General features: G+C 35.2%; 1 long non-coding RNA gene across 2 annotated transcripts; it reads right to left on the reverse strand.

Moving 5' to 3' along the window:
• Positions 1-151: 151 nt before the first annotated feature.
• On the reverse strand, positions 152-21,378 carry LOC131529436 (uncharacterized). 2 transcript variants are annotated; one of them, XR_009268095.1, is made up of 5 exons: positions 21,237-21,378; positions 17,793-17,865; positions 3,237-3,329; positions 408-478; positions 152-220 (listed from the first exon to the last, which is right to left on the reverse strand). It is a non-coding gene; the product is annotated as an uncharacterized LOC131529436 (long non-coding RNA). The 2 variants fall into 2 exon arrangements; XR_009268096.1 differs by lacking the exons at positions 152-220; positions 408-478 and adding an exon at positions 3,078-3,136.
• Positions 21,379-21,656: the final 278 nt, after the last annotated feature.

Raw genomic sequence — 21,656 nt, forward strand, 5'->3', positions numbered from 1 at the left:
GCCCATAGTTCCACAAGATCACAATGATCTTTGCGCCTCTTAAAAAAATAAGTCTATGATTTGTTACAGAAAATTTGAGTTTCTCAAGTAGATTTTGAAATTTCAATATTTTGACATTCAAATAAATAGTATGACCCAGTATGAACCAACTTGCCTTGAAAGATCACTTTTTCTGCAGGTGGATCCGTCTCATTCCTCACTGATGACCATAAACATCTCTCTGCAAAATCAAAAACAGAAATGATAAACATTTACATTCATGCATTTTATCCAAAGCGACTCGTATTGCATTCAAAGTACAAATTTACATTTTATCATCTATAATTATAAAACCAAAGTTATCAATAAAATAGTTCAATCATACTATTTCAACCAATATTTGTGTGTTCTGTGTCCAAATCACCTACTTAAGAGGATAATTTCCACTTCCACAGGACTTTCCCTTAGAAGGGTGCTGTCAATGTAGGGTTTGGAACAGCTGAAGAGAAATATAAAGCAACAGAACGGTTGAACTGTGACCTTAATCCATAATCATAACACTGCAAAAACTCAATCTCCCAAATAATCTAGCGCAGAAGAAACAGACTCTAGATTGATTCTCTGACTCTTTATTTGAAAGGTCAGTGAGATCAGGGCTGAACGATGACCTCGAACTGCAGAGAGACACACACACACACACACACACACACACACACGAGAGCAGAGAGATCAGTGAGCACAGAAAGCATGAGTGATAACAGAAGAGCGTTTCTGCATGGCCTACAGCCTTGAAACAACGAGAAAAAGACAGAAAGAGAGAGAGAGAGACGGCTGTGGGTCTCAGCTGGCATTACACTGCACTGAGTTCCTGAATTATGTTTGCAGCCCAACATCACACACACCTCAGACTTTCATTAACTTTATATAACCCCTCATATTACATGTAGAAGTAGAAAGATCCTGGTTCTGTATATTGATTTTAGGTCTTGCCGCATTCTAATTAGCCTTAAACACAGCATAAAATATTGTGCATTTGCAGATAACAGACAGACAGACAACTAGAGCTAAACTTCTGTCATTTAAAACTCATGGGGATGTTTTCTGAAGATGAATATTCTATAGAAGAATTTGTCATCAAACAGGTTCCCAAACATGTTTGTAACTATTCTGTTAATGTAGCCTCTGAGACTTAAAATTATGCTAAACCTTCTATAAATACATAATTACATAATATTAACAATTAATAAACTGAAATGTATAACATATAAAAAAATATATATAGTATATGCAAAATAAACATATGCATTAATGTAGTTTAAACTACCACATTGCACTAGCAAGCATTTGGCAAATGCATATATGTAAAAAATAAAAATAAAAATAATAATAATAATAATAAATAAAATGTATATCATTTCATAAATTTTACACACACACAAACATTTTATTATTATTTTTATTATTAAATAAAAACTAAATATAATATAAATAATGTTATAATATTAAATAATATAAATGAATATTAAAGATTATAATACAATATATATATAAAAAAATTAGGGGTGCACCAGTACACGTATTCGTCCATTTCGGTACGGGTCTTTCGGTTCGGTATGCATGTGTACCAAACGAATACAGTATATATATACAGTTTTATTTTTATATATATATATATATATATATATATATATATATTTTTTTTTAGAGAACAGCTTCTGGGACGGTTCAGAAACATGCTGGTATAAACCCAACACTAGCATTGACTCGAGCGGCCGCGATCAGCTCCGGTTCCCAAGCCGTGACGCGCCACAGACTTGTGCAGAGCAGAGCGCGAGTGAACGCCATCATTCCTTCCTCTGTACTACTAGTTTTAACACAAATAAATATGACTGAACATCCCATGCCTCGTGTAATCACTCAATCAGTGTTTCAACCACGGAAAGACATCAACAAAACAGCGTGGAAATAAAATGTCACGCAGCATTTCGTTTACCTCAGCAAGTCATCAGTGTCCACAGCTCGTTAGTTCACTAGAGAAATGAAGTCTAGAGAGGAGCATTCCACCAAATATTACACCATATACTCATTATATTTTACTAAACCTGTTAGTCTTAATTATTTAATGTATGTTTAAATTAATCTGTTATGAAACATGCTATGACAGCCAGTGTGTAATTGAATATATTTTAACAAATAACCTAGAAATTGTATTATTTATAAGTTAATTTAAAAACTGCATTATGTGCAATTTACATGTTTGCATAGAATTTTTTTTTTTTTTTTTTTTTTTATGTTAAAAATAAATAGTTATTCAATTTAAGTTTGGGTTAAGTTGTTAGGCCTAGTTGTATCCTTATGTAAAAGGGTTCCCTATAGTTTTAAGCATAACCTGAGGTAGATTTTTATCACTAAGAAAATGTAAACTATAACTGAATGTATTTAAAGAAAGAGCAACTTGTTCAGTAAACCAAAGAAAGTAAAAAATAAAATAAAATAAAATAAAATAAAAAAAGTTTAGTTTTTCCCCTTGCTGTACCAAAATCATCCCGACCCTTGACGTTAAAACCGAGGTACGTACCGAACCGTCATATTTGTGTACTGTTACACCCCTAATATATATATATATATATATATATATATATAAAATTTATAATGCAATATATAAAATATATATAATTGTGAATGCATATTAAACTATAAAACTTAATATACACACATACATATACATATATATATATATATATATATATATATATATAGTGTAGTGTAGTGTATTATAATAAGATTTACTCAACTGGTCAAAACATTGGTCAAATCACCACAATAAAATACACTAAAATCTCAATATTTCACACAAGAACATGAAGCTCTTGAAAACAGATGAACTAACATACAGTAAATGTCATTTTCTGTAATGACCATGATGAGGGTGCAGAGGTATGGAGGGGGCGATCGAGTAAGATCGAGGGAGAGAGAGAGGCACTAGGAGTGAGTTGCTTATCCAGGCAGAGCAGAAAGCGTGTGTGCGTATGTGTGTGTGTGTGTGTGTGTGTGTGTGGGGGGGGGGTTAGTAGATGGAGCATGTTTAATATAATTACACATATCCTCCTTGTGAAGTACAGCCATGTGAGACAGCACTAATGCCATAAACACAAACCTGCAGGGAGAGAGAGAGACAGACAGATGTTTGGACAACAGCAAATGAAGCGAATACACTCACGGCACTGCAGTCATTTAGCGGCCACAGACACACTGACCTCATGTGAAGGAGATACTCGTGCACATCCCGTCCTGAAATCACACGAGATCCTGGTGGATCATATCCAATACAGCCTGACCGATATGGGTTTCTTGGGGCCGATGCGATACCGATATTAGGGAGTAAAAAAAAAGTCTGATATCGATATATCGGCCAATATTCTTTATGTGTATATTATAGTACAGTACCAGTAAAAAGTTTGGAAACACTTCCCATTCGTATGTCCAAACTTTTGACTGGTACTGTACATAGAATACAGTATATGCATAAACAGAATATATAGACATAAACATTTTTAGCAAGGATAACTCAAATGTGGTGATCAAACATAATGATGTGACAAAAATATGTAATGGAGGCAGGGTATTTAACAATTTAACAAAAAACTTTATTATCCAAAATGACCCTGACATCAGTGCACTTATATATATATATATATATATATATATATTGTGACGAGTCGGTGGCCCTCCCCCTCATTATCATCACCACCCCGTCCCGTATTCGCCGCCCTTCACCAGGCTCCCGGCGGGAGTGGGTGTGTAAGAGAGGAGGGGCGTAGAATCAACGCGGGCTGGCGGCGTGTGATGAGGCACAGCTGGACTGAATGAAGCCTCATCGCCGCCGCTGTTAAATGCCGAGCGCGCCTCTCCTCGGGAGACCGGTCTCTTCCCCCGTGCATGCACGCTGGTGTCCTCGTGGGTCCAGGAAGGGTGCGTTGAGGGACGTCGCGCCACCCAGGATGTAAGTCGCGGAACCTCCAGAGTCAGCGTGAGAACCGCACCCGTATTACGGCCGACGGGCCGTCCAAAGTCCCGCCAAAGGCCGCGGAAGGAAGAGGAAGATCTGCCGCTCAAGAGAAGCCGCCGCCCCTCGTGCCCCGGACCAGAGCAGGAGCGCGTGCGGCCACCAGACTCCGCCCCTTGCCTGGACCCTTCCAGAACACTGCCCTCCTTCACGAGCCCCGCAGCACAACGAGGACACCAGATTCCCTGTTTCTGTTGGACACTTCTTTCCCCCTGGACACTTTATTTTATTTATTTTTTTGTTTAATAAAAGCCTCTCCGAGGCCTGACGCCACATCCACTGTGTCTGTCGTTGGCTCCTCCCGTCACAATATATATATATATATATATATATATATATATACACACACACACACATAGAATGGTCGACCGATATTGTTTTTTTGACAGCCGATGCCAATATCTTGTAAAGCAGGGTGGCCGATGGCCGATATAAAGCCGATTTAATTTTATTTATTTTAATTAATATTTAAGAAATTTGAAATAATTTGAAAATGGATTTAAAAGATGTGTAAAATAAACATACTTATACTTTAGATGACAAAGTATTTTTTTTACAAATAAATGAATATTTAATAAAAATATAATTAAAAAGGAAGTAAACACTGTAACCAACAGGTCACTCAGTATTCTGGGAAGTTTGTGTGCATTGGGAATCATATTTTTTTTCAAATAAACACAAGGTAGAACTCATTTTACATACAGCACACAGTGAAAATGACATGAATATGACAGTGGGCAAATGCATAAAGCGCAGCATAATTTGAAATCACGAGTTTAAAGTTTAAAGCATTCAATTCGCACGCACCGACCGTCACACAGAGCACACGCGATCATGCAGGATACAAATGCACACTTCACAAGATCTCACAACTGGATTCAACTAAGTCTGTTTGTTAAATGAAATTTCATTAGACTTTCAAAGATTTATTTAAATGATGTAAATGCGTATTTGCTGAATGCTGACAGCAAACAAGAAAGTATTATAATGTTTGCCTTTCTATTACTAATAATATAAAAGCGATTGTTATAATACTTATTTTTGTATACATTTTAATTCCTTTGTTTAACAGTTCTGTCTGATTATTAGACAGACTGCTATCCGTATTAGGCAGAACTGAATGACGACAGCGAACAAGAGGAAGAATGTGAGAGCTGTGTGCTCAGGCGCTGCCATTCTCAGCACCATCAAAATACAAGTCCTGCCTCGAAAGCATCGGCCAAACAGAAAAACTTATCGGCCGATGCCGATATCTGAAAAATGCCCAATATTGGCCGATATATCGGTCGACCACTATATATTAGTGTTGGGCGATATGCTCAATTTTCATATCGTCCTATCGTCAGCCTGTGAGATTGCCGAGACACGATATTAACGTGCTAATTTATTTAATCATTTTATTTACTTAGTTTCATTGCCGGAAAGTGAACCAACTCCAGCGTAAGGCTAAAAGCAGCCTAATGTTTTTAATATGACTGAATTTGTATTTAACATGATAAATTAATAGAAACATCATAAGTTACTAATTATAATGCTTAAATTTCCTCAGTTATTCAAAAAGCAGCTACAGAAAACAAGCAAAGAACATTACATTACCAAAGAGCATCATCACAAGCTCGGCCTAGCGCGAATTTATGCACTTTAAAAACACTCCCGTTATAATCAGTGAATCAACACCGTATGATGAATAAATCTCTTATACTTACATCGCACATACATCTGCACTTTGTTGTTTATGATGAGAGAACTCGCAAGCCAAAATTCAGTCAGCACGCGCTGAACAACGGAACTCCGCTGTTCCAGCGATGGCTCATCTGAACGCCTCTGATTGGCCATTGCATTCATAAACTCAGCACAATCGTGTGATTGGTTATAATAATGCGCAACACTGTAAAAACACGGAAAAAGAAATATAATGCAACAAATAAGCCCTAATATTAATTAGATAGTATTACTAGCCTGATAATAATAATAATAATAATAATCATCTTGCTATCGTCAAAGGCATCATCCACAGGCGATATCTCTGACTATCGTCGATACACAATACAATCGGCACAACCCTAATATAACTTGAATAAAGAAAATAAACAAGATAACTGTGTAGGGCAGCTACTGCCAGTCCAACAGGGGAAGGTTTAAGCAGGAATCACAGCTTTTCTAAATGTAAACATCTAAAATGAATAAACATATGAATATTATATTTTTTTCCCCCACAAATTCTGTGTTGAACCAAATGAACATGCAGAACATGAGGATTCGTATTTAAAATAGTCTTTTTGCAGTTTAATATTCACAGACACTAGTCTATATCGCGATTTAAGTGTACTGACCTGTTTTTTTATTTATTCATCAAAATATGACAGATTTCGTGAAATTCCATGTTATACAGTAAATTCCTTTTATATGACTGGATTCCATGCTTCCGTCTGCGTTTTCTGCATCGCGGAAATCATAAGGCCCTACTAATGTAGCAAACGAGTATGATAAGCTCATTGTGAGAGTAAAAGACGGGGACATTGTTTATTTACTTAGCATCGAGTCTCTACAACTAGGTGACAACATAGTATTAAATCACCATTCAACAGACTCAAGCCACCACTGCACTGCCGTCTATTGGACTGCAGAAAGAAACTAACTTTTCAATCTGCTACGTTACTGAGTCTGACAAACTATGCTGACTTAGGAAATGTGATGTGACTGATGTGATAAGCATGAATTATGGCCAGAGACGGTAAAATGCAAACATTATCCAGATGTTTTCATCTACATCTGTGGGTGCTTTACTACATACAACAAGAGACAGAAAATAATATTGTGAGGGGAAAAAAAGCATATGTTTACAAACTTGTGTTTATGTAAAGTCCTTTGACATTAAATGGAGTATTTGAACATTTTTTCTACTCCTTTGCAGATTGTAATTTATATGATACATTCTGAAAACTTCTTTTTGACACTAAAACTGATTTTTTACAATTTAAAATTTCACACCATATCAACAATAAAGGCTATTTTTATAGGAAACTTCAAAATAACAGTACTTCAAAGAATTGCATACAAATATATAATATTTTCAAGAAAAAAATCCATGAAATAATATTAACAGATTCAACTTTTTAATATTTAATAAAATGTTAATTTATATAATTAATAATTATATAATTTTATACATACATTTTATATAATTTTTATAATTAGTAAATGCGAACATGAACTAATCTTAAAATATTTAGAAGTAATAAGCAATTTTCAGTATTTTATAATAAGTAGTTTTCATGTTACTAATGCAGTTAACAAATAACTTATTGTAAAAAGCGCTGCCCATTTCTGTTATGTGATTTGTCATTATACACCATATCAAAGGCTTTAGAAAACTCAAAAATAAGATTTAAAATAGTAACAATATTTCAGTGAATTGTATACAATAATTTAACTTTTTTAAATAAATAAATAAATAGATACAATTATATACCATTTTTCAAATTGATATTTAATAAAAATTCTACCATTTTCCCAGGAGAATTTTTTTTTTTTTAAATGCCCATTAATTTACTTTGTGTAAAAACATTTTTATTTTTTGTGATCAACTTATTTTTTATTTTTTTAAATCAACAAAACAACATCCATTCAAACAAACAACAGGGAGGGGGGAGCAACAGACACACCATCAACAATTTCACACTCTGAAAGAAAAAAGGTAAGGAAACAAAAAAAAAAAACTAAACAAAAAAACTTTATATGGTTGTTCCTTTATATAGTCCAAAATGTTGGAAGAAAAACATTGCCATGCATCAATGGTACTAGGTTTAGCCTTGTTAATTCGTGCTGTTGTACATTCACAAGTCACTATTTTAAGGAGGCTATGAATCCAAAATGTTTTTGCACACGTGCGGAGTAAACCAGTTTTGTATTATTGCCTTCTTTGCAGCTGTAAAACCAGCAAACAACATTCTCTTCTTTAATGAACTTATACAGAAGTTAGAAACGTCATTGAGAAGACATAAACCTGGATTAGACACGTAATCAGTTTGTAGTAAAAAGGACAATTTAATTTTAAACCTCTTGTAAGGAGTTATGTATGCTCTATGGATGACTTTGAAATGGATAAGACGATGAGCCAAGTTTTTAAAGTTAAGATTAGATTAGACCACACCCTCTCCCAGTCCACCGATAAATACAGATCTGTTAATTCACGATTCCAGATAGATTTAATAGAAAGAGACTTTGCAGTGTGATCATTAAGTTTACTATATATTAAAGAACCAGATGGCCGACCAGAGGGTGGTCCGATCCAATCCCATATAGGATGAGAGGAAATAGGGGATGCCCAGGGAACTCCATAGGCCTTGAGAGCAGAACGTAACTGAAAAAAGACAAAATATGATGATGCTGGTAAACAAAACTTAGTTCTTAGTTCTTGAAGTGAGCAGAGTCCCTGGTTATCATATAAGTCACCGCATGTGTTTCTGCCCAATGTAGACCAAGAGGGCTGGACAAATGGCCGATTTCAACATAAAAAATTTAAGTTGTGCCATAAGGGTGTGTTGTTACAAAATTTGCAAGGTCCTCCCATCAGACGTTCCACTAGGGGTGTGCGATATATATCGTCGGAAATAATATCGCAATTGTTGTTTTACCGATGTGCAATTTGACATTGAGTATTTTGCAAAAACCAAACAAAACACATACGAAGTGCACGCATACATTAAGTGATGATAGTGGGTTAAACAGCATGTGCGCATTTAGAGTGTGTTTTTTCACTGCACGATTTAGTCTATTAAAATGCATTAAGAATGATCACAAAATTCAAGATATGGAGGCAGAAAATGTATATATCATTTCATATAGTTAAAATCACACAAAGAGTGCCGTTTGTTCTTCAAAAATAGGCATGATTACAAACGTGACATTGATTTTATACATCATTATACATCATTATACATCACGACTTACCTTTTAGACACCATATTTCCTGTTTTTACACTATTTCTCCAACAGAAATAATTCCAAACAGCTACAGCACTGGTTTGCATCTCTGAGCAACATGACGGCATTTCGTTACTGAAATAATCAACCGTTTAAAATGATTCGGTTCAATCGCAATGACTCACTTGTTAAGAGTGACTTACTGCCACCTACTGGCGATTTTAATTTCACATTCAAAGTATATAGTGTGTAAATGCATCTAAATGCAACGATTAATTTTGTTGATACTGGTTTCATTTGTTTGGAAACAGCCTAAATGTCTCATTATTCTAATTGACTGATTAAATGTAACAATTTGACTCAAAAGATGCACACTTTTAGAAAAAAATGGCTTTATTAATGGTAAAATTGCTCATAAAAAGTAAAAATCAGTTTAAAGTTATAAGAAAAGATTCATTTCTATCACTGATGTGAACTGACCACACAGAATATGAAGAATATCAAAAACTGCAGCTGTCCACGGTAGTCAGATATCAGCACAATAACACACATGGCAAAATATCGTCTGATTATCGTTATTGAAAAAATACCCCCCCCAAAAAAATTTTTTTTAATATTGCACACCCCTACGTTTCACCCTTTTCCAGATCCTAATAGAATTGGCCACAACCGGGCCAAATTTATATTTATCATTTTTATTTCCTATGCCAGCAAATAAAATATCTTGGAGCCTATGTGGTTTAACCTTGTCAGCTTCGATTACTCTCCATGAAACTTTAGATTGAGGATCAACCCAAATATGAAGAGCCTTAAGTTGGAACGACCAATAATATAATTCAAAATTTGGCACAGCCAATCCTCCTGAAAGTATAGGACGCTGCAATGTGACAAGTTTTATTCTGGGTTGTTTACCATTCCAGATAAACTGGGAAAGTATGGAATTGATCTCCTTAAAGTAACCTGGAGGAGGGGAAAGCAGCAGCATAGAAAAAATTAAATTAAGCAGAGGTAACAAATTCATTTTGACGGTGGAGATTTTGCCTTGAAGACAGACTTGAAGATTATTCCATCTTTGAGTATCACTTTTGATCTTGAAATGTTATTAAAATTGTTTCTGGCAATTTTATAAATGTCTTTATATATGGTAATACCCAAATAGATGAAAGAATCTTTAATAGGAACGAATGAGGGGATAGGAGAGTTAACTTTAACATTGTTGATTGGCATTAAAGCAGATTTGGTCCACTTTATCTTGTACCCGATAAACTACTAAAGTGAACAAAATCATTAATTTCACATTCAAGTATCTTTTATTATTTAAATAATTTAAAATATCGGTATTTAACTTTTTGTTTAATATATCAAATCATGATTTATGCATTTGTAATTGCAGGTTAAATGCATTCATGTCTTGCATTAAACAGTGTGTAAATGCATCTTCAGACGCAGCTTCTGTGTTTTCTCTGCATTGCAAAGAGTAATTTTGTTGATACTGATTTCATTTGCTTGGTAACAACCCAAAAGTCTTATTATTTTAATTCACTGATTAAATATAAGAATTTGACACAAAAGATAAATGGACACTTTTAGAAAAAATGGCTTTATAAAGGTAAAAATGCCCATAAAATGTAAAAATCAGTTTAAACTTATTGGAAAAGATTACTTTCTATCAGTGTGAACTGACCACCACACAGAATATGAAGAACATCAAAAACTTTAGGAGTCAGCTGTCCACGGTAGTCCAGCACAATAACATACAGCAAAATATCATCTAATTATCGTTAGCGATAAAATCCCAGAAAATATTGAGATATTATTTTTTGTCAATATCGCACACCCTTACTGGAGACCAAGTGCTGTCATCTTCTTCAAGACTGGATTAAAGCTCTTTCTCTTGGTAGTTGTGGCTGGACTAAAGTCGGGAAAAAATAGTAGCGTGACATTTCACCGGATATGCCTGCCGAGCACCCTTCAGGATCGCCAATCTGTAATACCACTTTAGTACACAGAAGATGAGAGTACGCGGCCGATCTGAGTTTTTCCTCCGTCATACACGCGATGGGCCCGGTCAATCTCGACGTCACGGACTAACAGGGAAGGGATCCACTTGGAAAGATTAGCTCTGAGGAAGCCAGCTGCATCAGAGCCTTCCGCCCCCTCCGGCAACCCCACCAGTCATACATTATTTCTCCTGCTCCTATCTTCAATGTCCGTCATTTTTTCGGGGAGTTGCTCCAGCTGATTTCTTAAGTTTGTGACTGTCCTCCTATCCTCACGTGCAGCTGCTTGAACGGAATCGACCCGGTCACGTGTCTGTTTCGCCGCAATGGCTAGCTTTTCAACTTGTGCTTTTAGCTCTTTTACAGAATCGTTGGTCGTTTGTATGTCCAAATGTAGATCACGAAGTGCTGGGGTCAGTACAGAGTCTATAGCATCTCTTACAGCCGAAGCCACTACCGAATCAAGAGTACTTTGTTGCTCTTTAAGCGCTAGCTTGATACCGTTAGCTATAGCAGCGTCGAGATCCTCTCTGGAGATGGTGGAATCTTTTAATTGTTCACTCTCTCTTTTCCAGCTGTCCTTGACTGCTGGGGTACTCATAGTGAGCTTAAAAAAAAAAAAGAGTGGTTCAAGATTTACTGACAGGATATATAACATTTCTGACAAAGTGAGCAGAGCGAAGGACTATGCGTGCATTGCTGCCGAAGGGTTACGTCATCCTCCCTGTAAAAACATTTTTGAAGAATTTTTAAAGCAGGACACTCTAATAAAACATGTTTTACTTCTGTTAGTTGTTGATCATCTTTATGGATTTAATCTTACTTTCCATGACAATGAGATATTGGACAGGAAGGCTCGTTTTCCAGATCCGCTGTGCTCTTAATTGTCCCCGTCATAAAGAAACACAGGAAGCTGATTTGGATTCAGATTGAATGTGGACGCAGATTGAACTGTAGAAGGGGACCGGGAGAGAACGCATTGTGGGTCGGCGTGGTATAAATGGATGACCAATCAGAGCTCCCCGTGGACGTGGACGTGGCCGTTTCTGGCAGCGCTTGAATAAATCTGGCTCATGGAAACTTCTCAATGGTCTGATTGGGTCCGGTGCCAAACGTGATGATGTATTCTGCTTAGATAAAGTACGGCTGAATGTTAATCAGATATTTGCTCCCCTCGCTCCCCAGATCAGAGAAAAACGTTAATTTTTGCTTTTCTTCTGGGAACAAAGAAAACTGGATCTTTTATGAAGTCATATATGAAACGCATTTCTAAAATCACTGTTGCAATGTATGTAAGAGACAATGTACAGTCAGTACATCAGACATTATCACAAAATAAACTCAGTACAGTACAGCAACCCAGCTCTTACACAGTTAATAATAACTGAATATAGAAATATTGTTAATAAGTTATATTAATTGACTATTTGTCAAGTAAATGTATTGCAATATAGAATGCAAACTACCTATTAACATTAACATTAATATAACATGTACTTGTCGAGAATTTTGAGCATCTACACATCTATTAGCATATTTGTTCAGCACATTCTGTCATCATTTAATCGACCTCAAGTCGTTCCAAACATAAATGACTGCCTTTGTTGACAAAAGAAGCTATTTAGAGGAACTTTGGGGTCTAAACATCATTGGACCCCATTGACTTTTATTGTATGGATTTTAGTATTATTTATATACACTAATAAATTAGTATTTTTTATATAAATTTTCAGTTTCAGTCATTTAAAATTTTAGTTTAACAACTGTTCCTTTTTTATTACTATTATTTTTAATTTTTTAATATTTCTATTTAGTTTTATTTCAAGTTTGGTAATTTTCTTCATTTTTTACATTTAGCTTTAATTCATTTGTTTCAGTTTTCTTTTAAGTAATTCTTCAAATTAAATTTTATTTTTTATATATTTTTGTTTACATTATGCTTTTCATTTAATATTTGTTATATATATATATATATATATATATATATATATATATATATATCAATTCTATTTTAAACAGTTTTACTTAATAATAACAGCGACCTTAATGTTTTGGGGGGTTTTTTACATTTCAGAACAAGAACAGATGGTTTAAAATCTATTAATATATGGAATTAATAATTCCAAATTATTTTGAATGATTATATATGCAGTCACCATCCATCAGAGGGTTACAATGTATAGTGACGATCTACAAAGCAGTTTTCACTACAGTCAGCAATGGTCATAAACAAAAGCCAAAAATACAATTTAGCATCATTATACAAAAATATCTGACCGCTAAATGTTGCTTAAGCAATCAGAATCAAGCGTTTCAGAGAAATTTCCATTAAAAGTTACTAATTGGAAAACAAAATGACACATGATTTGAGGAATCAGTCACATTGCAGGACGATGTACACACTAAACTAGGCACAGGTAAAGCTTAGCATCTGTTTAAAGCCGCACTCAATCAATCAGCTTCATGAGTTCAAAAATCAGCAGGATCCTTGTGCCGGTAATAAAATATTAGCAATAATCCGCCAGACAGATATTCAACAAAATCACGCTCACAGACTCACAGTGTTAAAAGAATCACAGTAAGCTCTTTAACGAGCTGTAACGAGTGTAGTGTCCTCTCTGCATGCGTCTGAGATCCCAGAATCCTTTGTAAAATGCCCCCTGCAGACGTCTACCCATAACGCACCACACTGATACCCCTGTGTGCGCTGGCGTCTGTGCCTGTCGACGGATGCCATGCCAATTTCCGGTGTCACGTAAACGCTTTGTGCTCTTTTTTTCCTTGCACGCTTTTAAATATTTGGACGCCTTTAGGGAAGATGCATTATTCATTCAAAATTACATTTCATTTGCAATGGGAAAAAAGAAACCTGTAAAGCAAAGGGGGAAAATCTTATCAAATCGATTCGATTCCTGCCCTTAAACGACCACACAGAGGCATGGCATCATATCAGAGTCAGATCTCGAGTTTCATTGCACGTTTAGCAGAGAGAAAATCAGGACAAGGAAATGTCTGTGAGAGATATTCAATCTATAGATATTTTAGAGATATTTTGACTACATTATCACACTGTAAATTTCAATGTAAAGTTACATGCAAAAAAACTTGCTGAATTATTGCCTCAAAAAAAATCTAGTTAAGGTTGCTCAATATATTCAAGTTTACTCAGAAGCCAATTTATGAAAACTTGGATGTACTAAATAACCTTAATTTTGAGGCAAAAAGATGCCTAAGCGGCTTTAACATGCTGTCTGTCAAAGACGTAACACACGGGAGAATACAATTTCTAATTTTGAAATAAAAGATGTTTAATTACCCCTTTGCAAATTTTCAACCTTATACCGCATGCCATTACAGGACAAACCCATTAACAATCCACATAAAATTGATATATATTGTACAAAATGGTCTTTTATAATATCTGTATCTTTTTTACAAATGCAACTGGAGTTTTGCACCTGTTCAAAGACACAGGCAATGCACTTTCAAAGATCACATAGAAATAAATCAGAAGTTCTCACAAGAATGCTTATATTCCCACAGTGTGTGTGTGTGTGTGTGTGTGTGTTTGTGACATGTTAGGACACAAATTTGTATAATGACATGGGTATGACAGGTATTACAAGGAGAAGGTGACTTATGAGGACATTACCCAATGTCCCCATATTTCAAAAGGCTCATTAATCATACAGAATGAGTTTTTGAGAAAGTAAAAATGCAGAAAGTTTCCTGTAAGGGGTAGGTTTAGGTGTAGGGCAATAGCACATACAGTTTGTACAGTATAAAAACCATTATAATGTGTCCCCACAATTCACAAAAACAAATGTGTGTATCCGAGTGTATGTGTGTGTGTGTGTGTGTGTGTGTGTTAAACTCCCGGCGCCAGTGTTCGATTCTCCATCGAGTTGGTGCTAAACTCCTGTGTTTTTCTGTAATGCGAGCAGCGTTTGGATGTGAAAGTTGGAAGGCTGAATTCCTGCAGGTCTGTGGCACAGTGTTGATGTTACTGTTTATCCTATAAAACTTTGATATGACACATATAAATCATTCACTAAGGAAATGATTGCCTCAAACAGAATGCGCCGCCTCTCGCTGCATGCTGAAACATTAATGCTTTTTAAGTCATAAATTATGACATGGCAATTTCTGTGCCGCGGGGGTCCTCTACTTCTGAGTGCGCGCGCACACACACACACACACACACACACACACATACACACACACACTACAGCTGGGATGAACGGTCCTGCAAGCAAGACAAAGATCTTTATTTATTGTGACCTAAATGTCTCTCCACATGAAAAAATCTTTCACTAAATCACCTTCTAGTTTTCCTGAACAGAAACACAACTCTTGATCAAACAAATCAGAGAATATTAGTCAAAACTACAGACTAATTCGGTGTAAAGATGAGCTTTGCACATGTTTACATCATAAAATTTACTCATGAGCATCATGTTTCCAACCTGTATGACTTTCTTTCTTCATTAAAACACTAAAGATTTTTTTTTTTTAAATACATGTGTGTGTGTGTGTGTGTGTGTGTGTGTGTGTGTGTGTGTATGTGTGAGAACAGGACTGTGCAGCTAAAAACACATCAAACCACGTGAATTACAACTTAAATTTTGTCGGTTTCTTACATAATACATAAATCATATGACCTAAGTCTTGGAATATGTTGCAGGTTTTATATGAACCATTTTTATGATACATTTATGACATTTTTATACAGTTTTGGAGCTTGAAAGCACCAGTCCCCATCGTATTAAACGTATATATAGAAGTTCAACAAGGATTTTTTTTTTATATCTGAGTTTGTATAAACAGTAATAGCTCATATCAATTTGTTTGTATTTTTTATAATATTTTATATCTGTTATAATCAATATCCATTTCTAAACATTAAGCAAATTACACAATATGGAAAAAGACCTTAATATATGTTGGAATAAATACAAAAATAAATGAACGTCCAAAAAAAAAAAAAGAAAGAATAAAATAACAAATTTTTTTTTAAAAGTTAAAAAGCACAAAAATAAAGTTTAAATAAAAATTCAGGACAAAATTTTATTTATTTAATTGTATTTGTTTTATTAACTAATATAATCCTTTATTTATTTTCATATTGTTATGTTTATGTACTGTATACATTAATATTTAATTTCTTCATAAGTGACGTTAAGAAAATGTTGGTAAAGAAAATAAACTTTGTTTCACGATAGAAAGTCAATCAAGTCTGAAACAACATGAGGATGAGTAAATGAATTTTTTTTTATTTTATATTTACATTTATTAATTTAGCAGATGCTTTTGTCCCAAGACACTTACACATTTTTAGGAAAACTATTAAATTAAAGAATTAGCTTTCAAAACTTAAATATGATTTCAAATGAGTATGAGTGTTTTAAACTTGACTATCATTTTAAAAACTCTAATGTGTATTTTTCCTGATTGTCAGGCTCCACGCTCTCGTTTGAGTGTTTGGTTCAGGTGCGATGTGTCTTAAGATGCTGTAACATATGTGAAGAGAGCGCACAGAATCCATATGAAAGACACACAAAAGCTCAGCGTCTGCCATATGCCAGCGCTGACAGCCTTAATAACACACGCCGCTCATATCACAGATCTCATATCCACTAGTTTAAAATGACATCTTCTGTCCTCTTCCACTTCACTAGACACAAGCAACGCTCAACATGAGACCCAGTTCATTCCAGATGTCACAAGAACAGATTTAAAAGCACAGCTGACCACCGAAGATGAGACGCACTACAACACTACAAACACAATAATGAAAGAACTAACAAATAAATGACAAACTCACTGACTGAAAGATAAACAGACATCAACCAATGATCCACACAAGGAAAACTGATAATAAACATATCATATGATGTCTAAATGATAGTATAAACTTGGAAAAAATTGTTTACGATTAACACGAACAAATATCTGCCAGTAAGTTCAGAAAAATAACATGTTTAGCACTTAATTTTGCTACATTTCTCAGAAAACAAGACTTCGTAGCTTCATTTTACATCTCAAGCGAATGTTTATTTATTTATGGATGTTTAGATATCTGCACTGAAAAATAAGACAAAAATATTGAGGAAGATAATATTTTGTCCAAATTTAATACTTTAAGACCTGCAGAAACACTTTATATTTGTGAGGTAATTTCTTAAAAAGGTGGCTGTCACAAGTTGTGTATAAGTGCAGTTATAATGCTAAAATGCATAGCTCTAGCAGTAATATCAATATCATGTAGTATATATATTTTATGCATCATAAAAACTTTATCTTGCATTCTGCATGCATGTTCGGTAAAATTACCAATGACTTGAGCTCATAAAATTGTTTAGCCAATCACAAGCTATCTTCAGATTTTCCCAAAATGCATTGCACTGTACTTTACACACCACACAAATACACACATCGAGTGAGCAGCTCATCTGATCAAATTCATCTCACATACTGTAAAACTTATGTGACCAAAAAACTGCTTGTTTTTCTGTGAAATGAATATCCTGTGTGAATATAAATACAAACAGAGTTTACGTTACATTAACACCCCTGTCACGAACACGCAAACAAAGAAACGAGAGAAATGTGCAAACGTACATGATAAAAGCATGCTGTCAGACATCTGGCTTTCTGCAAAACTTCTGCTTCACATGATGACGGCGTGTTTGTGAGGTCAGGCAGAGACGTGGGACACGCGACCCCGTTAGAACGAGCGCACGAGGCTGAACTGAGATCAGCGGACGCGGGTGAAATGAGCGGTCACCTGCTGCGAGCCGTAATGAGCACCTGAGACTCACCGAGACGATCCGGAGCATTCCAGCAGAAATCAGGAACGCTGACCTGACGGACTGACAGCTGAGTCACAACGGCCTGTGAAAATGCACAACAGCGAGAATAACGTTAGATCTCATCGACAGAGCCATTACGGACTGCTCTGAGAATATAATGTGTATTTAACATACATGCAATTGAATTTAAATGCATCTGTGCAATAAGTTAGTGTATACTGAGTTTAGCACTGTATAAAAAGTACTAGCTCACCTTCATTTGTTTGTATTTATTATACATGTTTATATATTAAATCTGCTATAATCAATTAGTCTATTTCTAAATATAAACAAATTACACACTAAGTATGGAAATAAATAAAACCCACAGTAAATAATAAATAAATTAGGGAAAGCAATACAAAAATTAAGGATTAAATTTAATTTAATTTGTTTTCCCAAATTATTAATTTTTTTTAATATTTTTTTTAAATTTATGAATGCATAATATCATCTCCTTGACCCATTATTTGATCAGACTGCCAAACTTTGATGAAAAACACCAAATACAGTGCTCGTTGCATTACACAAGCTGTGTTGTGAGGTTATGATGTGACAACAGTTTAGTAGAGCTAATTAATACAACTATCATTATGCATATTATTTTTTTAAAATACAGAGTAAACAGTGCAAAAAATACTAAATGCCATAATGCAATGCATACGACTTTTCCATTACAGACAAATTAAGAATATCAATCCACATTTTTAACATCACCTTCACTCATTTCATCAGACTGCCAAAAGTTGAGATATTTGTACAAAAAAATGGATGAAAAATGCAAAATACATCACTTATTGTATTACATTGTGCATTGATATCATGATGTGACAACACTGTAGAATGCTACTGTTTAAAATGATTATCATCATTCATATTTTCTTAAAAGTATATATATTGAGTGTGCACACTGCAAATGAAAAAAAAAATGCATTTCACTTTCCATTTACAAGTTAAAAATATAAATTCAATTTTTAACATCTTTCTCCTTAACTCATTATTTGATCAGACTGCCAAAGGTTAAGACATTTTGACAAAAAATGGATGGCAAATGCAAAATACATTGCTTACTGCATTACACAATCAGTGCAGCGAGGTCATGATGTGACAACAGCGTAGCATACTACGGTTTAAAATGATTATCATTATGCATGTTATTTAAAAAATACATTGAGAACACAATGCAAAAAAACACTGCATCCCACAATGCAAAGCATCTGACTTTTCCATCACAGACAAATTAAGAATATCAATCCACATCTTTAACATCTTCTTGACTCATTATTTCATCAGACTGCCAAAGGTCAAGACATTTTTACACTAAAATATATTGAGTGCACACACGGCAAAAATGCAATGCATTTGACTTTCCATTTACAAATTAATATCAATTCAATTTTTAACAACATCCTCCTTCTTAACTCATTATTTGATCAGTGCGTGAGGTCATGATGTGACAACAGCGTAGAATTCTACTGTTTAAAATGATTATCGTCATGCATATTTAAAAAATATATATTGAACTGTAAAAAAAAAAAAAAAATGCATTCCACAATGCAATGCATTTGACTTTCCATTTACAAATTAAGAATATCAATTCAGTTTTTAATATATTTCTCCTTAACTCATTATTTGATCAGACCGCTAAAGGTTGAGACAGTGCATACTAGTATAGCATAGCATACTACCGTTTAAAATGATTATTGTTAGGCATAATGCATTGTTTATAAACAAAAACATTCATCAGTATGCAGTGCAGTAGTATGCAGTACACCAGCAGTGCTGGTTGAGAGCAGAACACACAGGCCTAACTGGCACAGTCCGCTCCAGTATTCCAGCTCATGCGGGGGCACGCGGTCTGATGTCTGGTGGAATGATGCCAGATGACTCCGGGGCATCGGGGGGAGGAGGGTTGTGAAAGGAGAGCGACTCTGTGCCAGGATCAGCCTGTTCTCTGGGCAACAAAAGGCGGCACACATTCAGCTAGTGCCGTGCCAAACGTAGGCCAGCGTCAGTGCCATCGAGGAGGAACTCAAGGGGAGGTGGTGTTTCTGAACAATGTGCCAGGCTGAGAGACGGCAGCCAACCAGAGATCAGCGCCTGACAGAAACACGGACACACCACGGCAGAGAGAGATGGAGGCTCATGTCTGCCATGTATTTTTAAGTGATGAATGGACGAGAGACGTGTAGAGACTCTCTCGTGACACGGCAAGATGGCATGTTGAAAGATGAGGTTAGCGACCAGGCAACGAGAGAAAGTAAAATAACATTATAAATACTAGGGCTACAGAATGATTAATCGCAATTAATTGCATTCAAAACAAAAGTTTGTTTACATAATATATGTGTGTACTGTGTATATTTATTTTGTATATATAAACACACAAACATAAGGAAAACATTTTTTGGTTTATATATATATATATATATATATATATATATTTGTTTTATATATATATATATATACATATGTGTGTATATATTTATATATACACAGTACACACACAGTGTTAACAAACTTTTATTTTGAATGCAATTAATTGTTTTGCAGCCCTACTACATATGCATTTATAAATTTCACTTGGGCTCTTTTGACTTGGGCCAATCAGCAACCACCTAACAACGCTCTAGAAACCCAGCAACTGCATAGCAATGCCCTGGCACCCGTCCAAAACACAATAGCGACTGTAGCAATGCACCTAAACCCACTCAGAACGCCACTGCAACTTGGCAACGGGCTAAAAACTACTCAAAACACCGTGGCAACGTGGTAAACCCCCCTCAGAACGCCATAGCAACGCCCTAAAACCATTTAAAACCACAGCAACGGTTTAGCAACGTGCTGAAACGATAAGACCTCGCAACACTCCAGCAATTTGTTGAAATTCAGTCAAAACACCAGAAACCGTTTAACAAAACCACTCAGAACTCAGAACTAACTGTTTAGCAGCATGCTAACAATCACTCAGAACACTACAGCGACCGTTTAGCAACGCAGTAAAACAATAATAACACTCAGAATACCTTGAAACACGTTAGCAACGTGTTAAAATTTGCCCAGAACACCAGTCATAACCATTCATAACTCAGTATCTGTTTAGCAACGCGTATAAAAATCCCCCAGAACGCCTTAGCAACCTTTATGAAAATTAACCACGGTTTATCTACCAAAAACACATAACGTTAGATAAATCATGACAACCACAAATTAACCTTGGATTTGTTATACTGACCATTGTTTAGCCAGGGCATTTGCAGTAAAACTTTGATTATACAAAATATAGTTACTATGGTAACTAATTACTATAATGAAACCATGATTGATTTTGCTAAATCCACACAGAACACGTTATAACGGCACAGTAAAACATTAAGACTGTTCTTGTTTGGTACAGGTGCAAGCAGTACTCACATTTTCTTCAGAACACCTAAAAATTCGGTTCTCTGTACAACTTCGCATTGTTTCAACAGGATATTGATGTGTATTATATAAATTAATGTACATATGTAACTTTAAACCTAATAAAAAGCTGCCCCTCAGGTGTCTCGCCACAATTTTGTTTACCTTCAAACAGAAATTCCCGCCTGTTCCAACGACAGTCTTTGGCGCGCAAAAATTATTGACGTTTCTGATTGGTTTAAAAGCGGCGGGCCGTTCTTAGTTGCGACTTCTATTACTATTTCTGCTCTTTTTAGTGTGTGTCGCAGTTATTAAGACGACACCTGTTTCACTGATACATCTGTCAGCTTGTAGTGAACTCCCAAAAAGCTTTTTAAAGCAAAAACATAGCGTCTGATCTTGACTCCAGTGTAATGTGGTTTTAAAACCGTC

Source organism: Onychostoma macrolepis, chromosome 21 (assembly GCF_012432095.1).
Source record: "Onychostoma macrolepis isolate SWU-2019 chromosome 21, ASM1243209v1, whole genome shotgun sequence".
Taxonomy (NCBI): domain Eukaryota; kingdom Metazoa; phylum Chordata; class Actinopteri; order Cypriniformes; family Cyprinidae; genus Onychostoma; species Onychostoma macrolepis.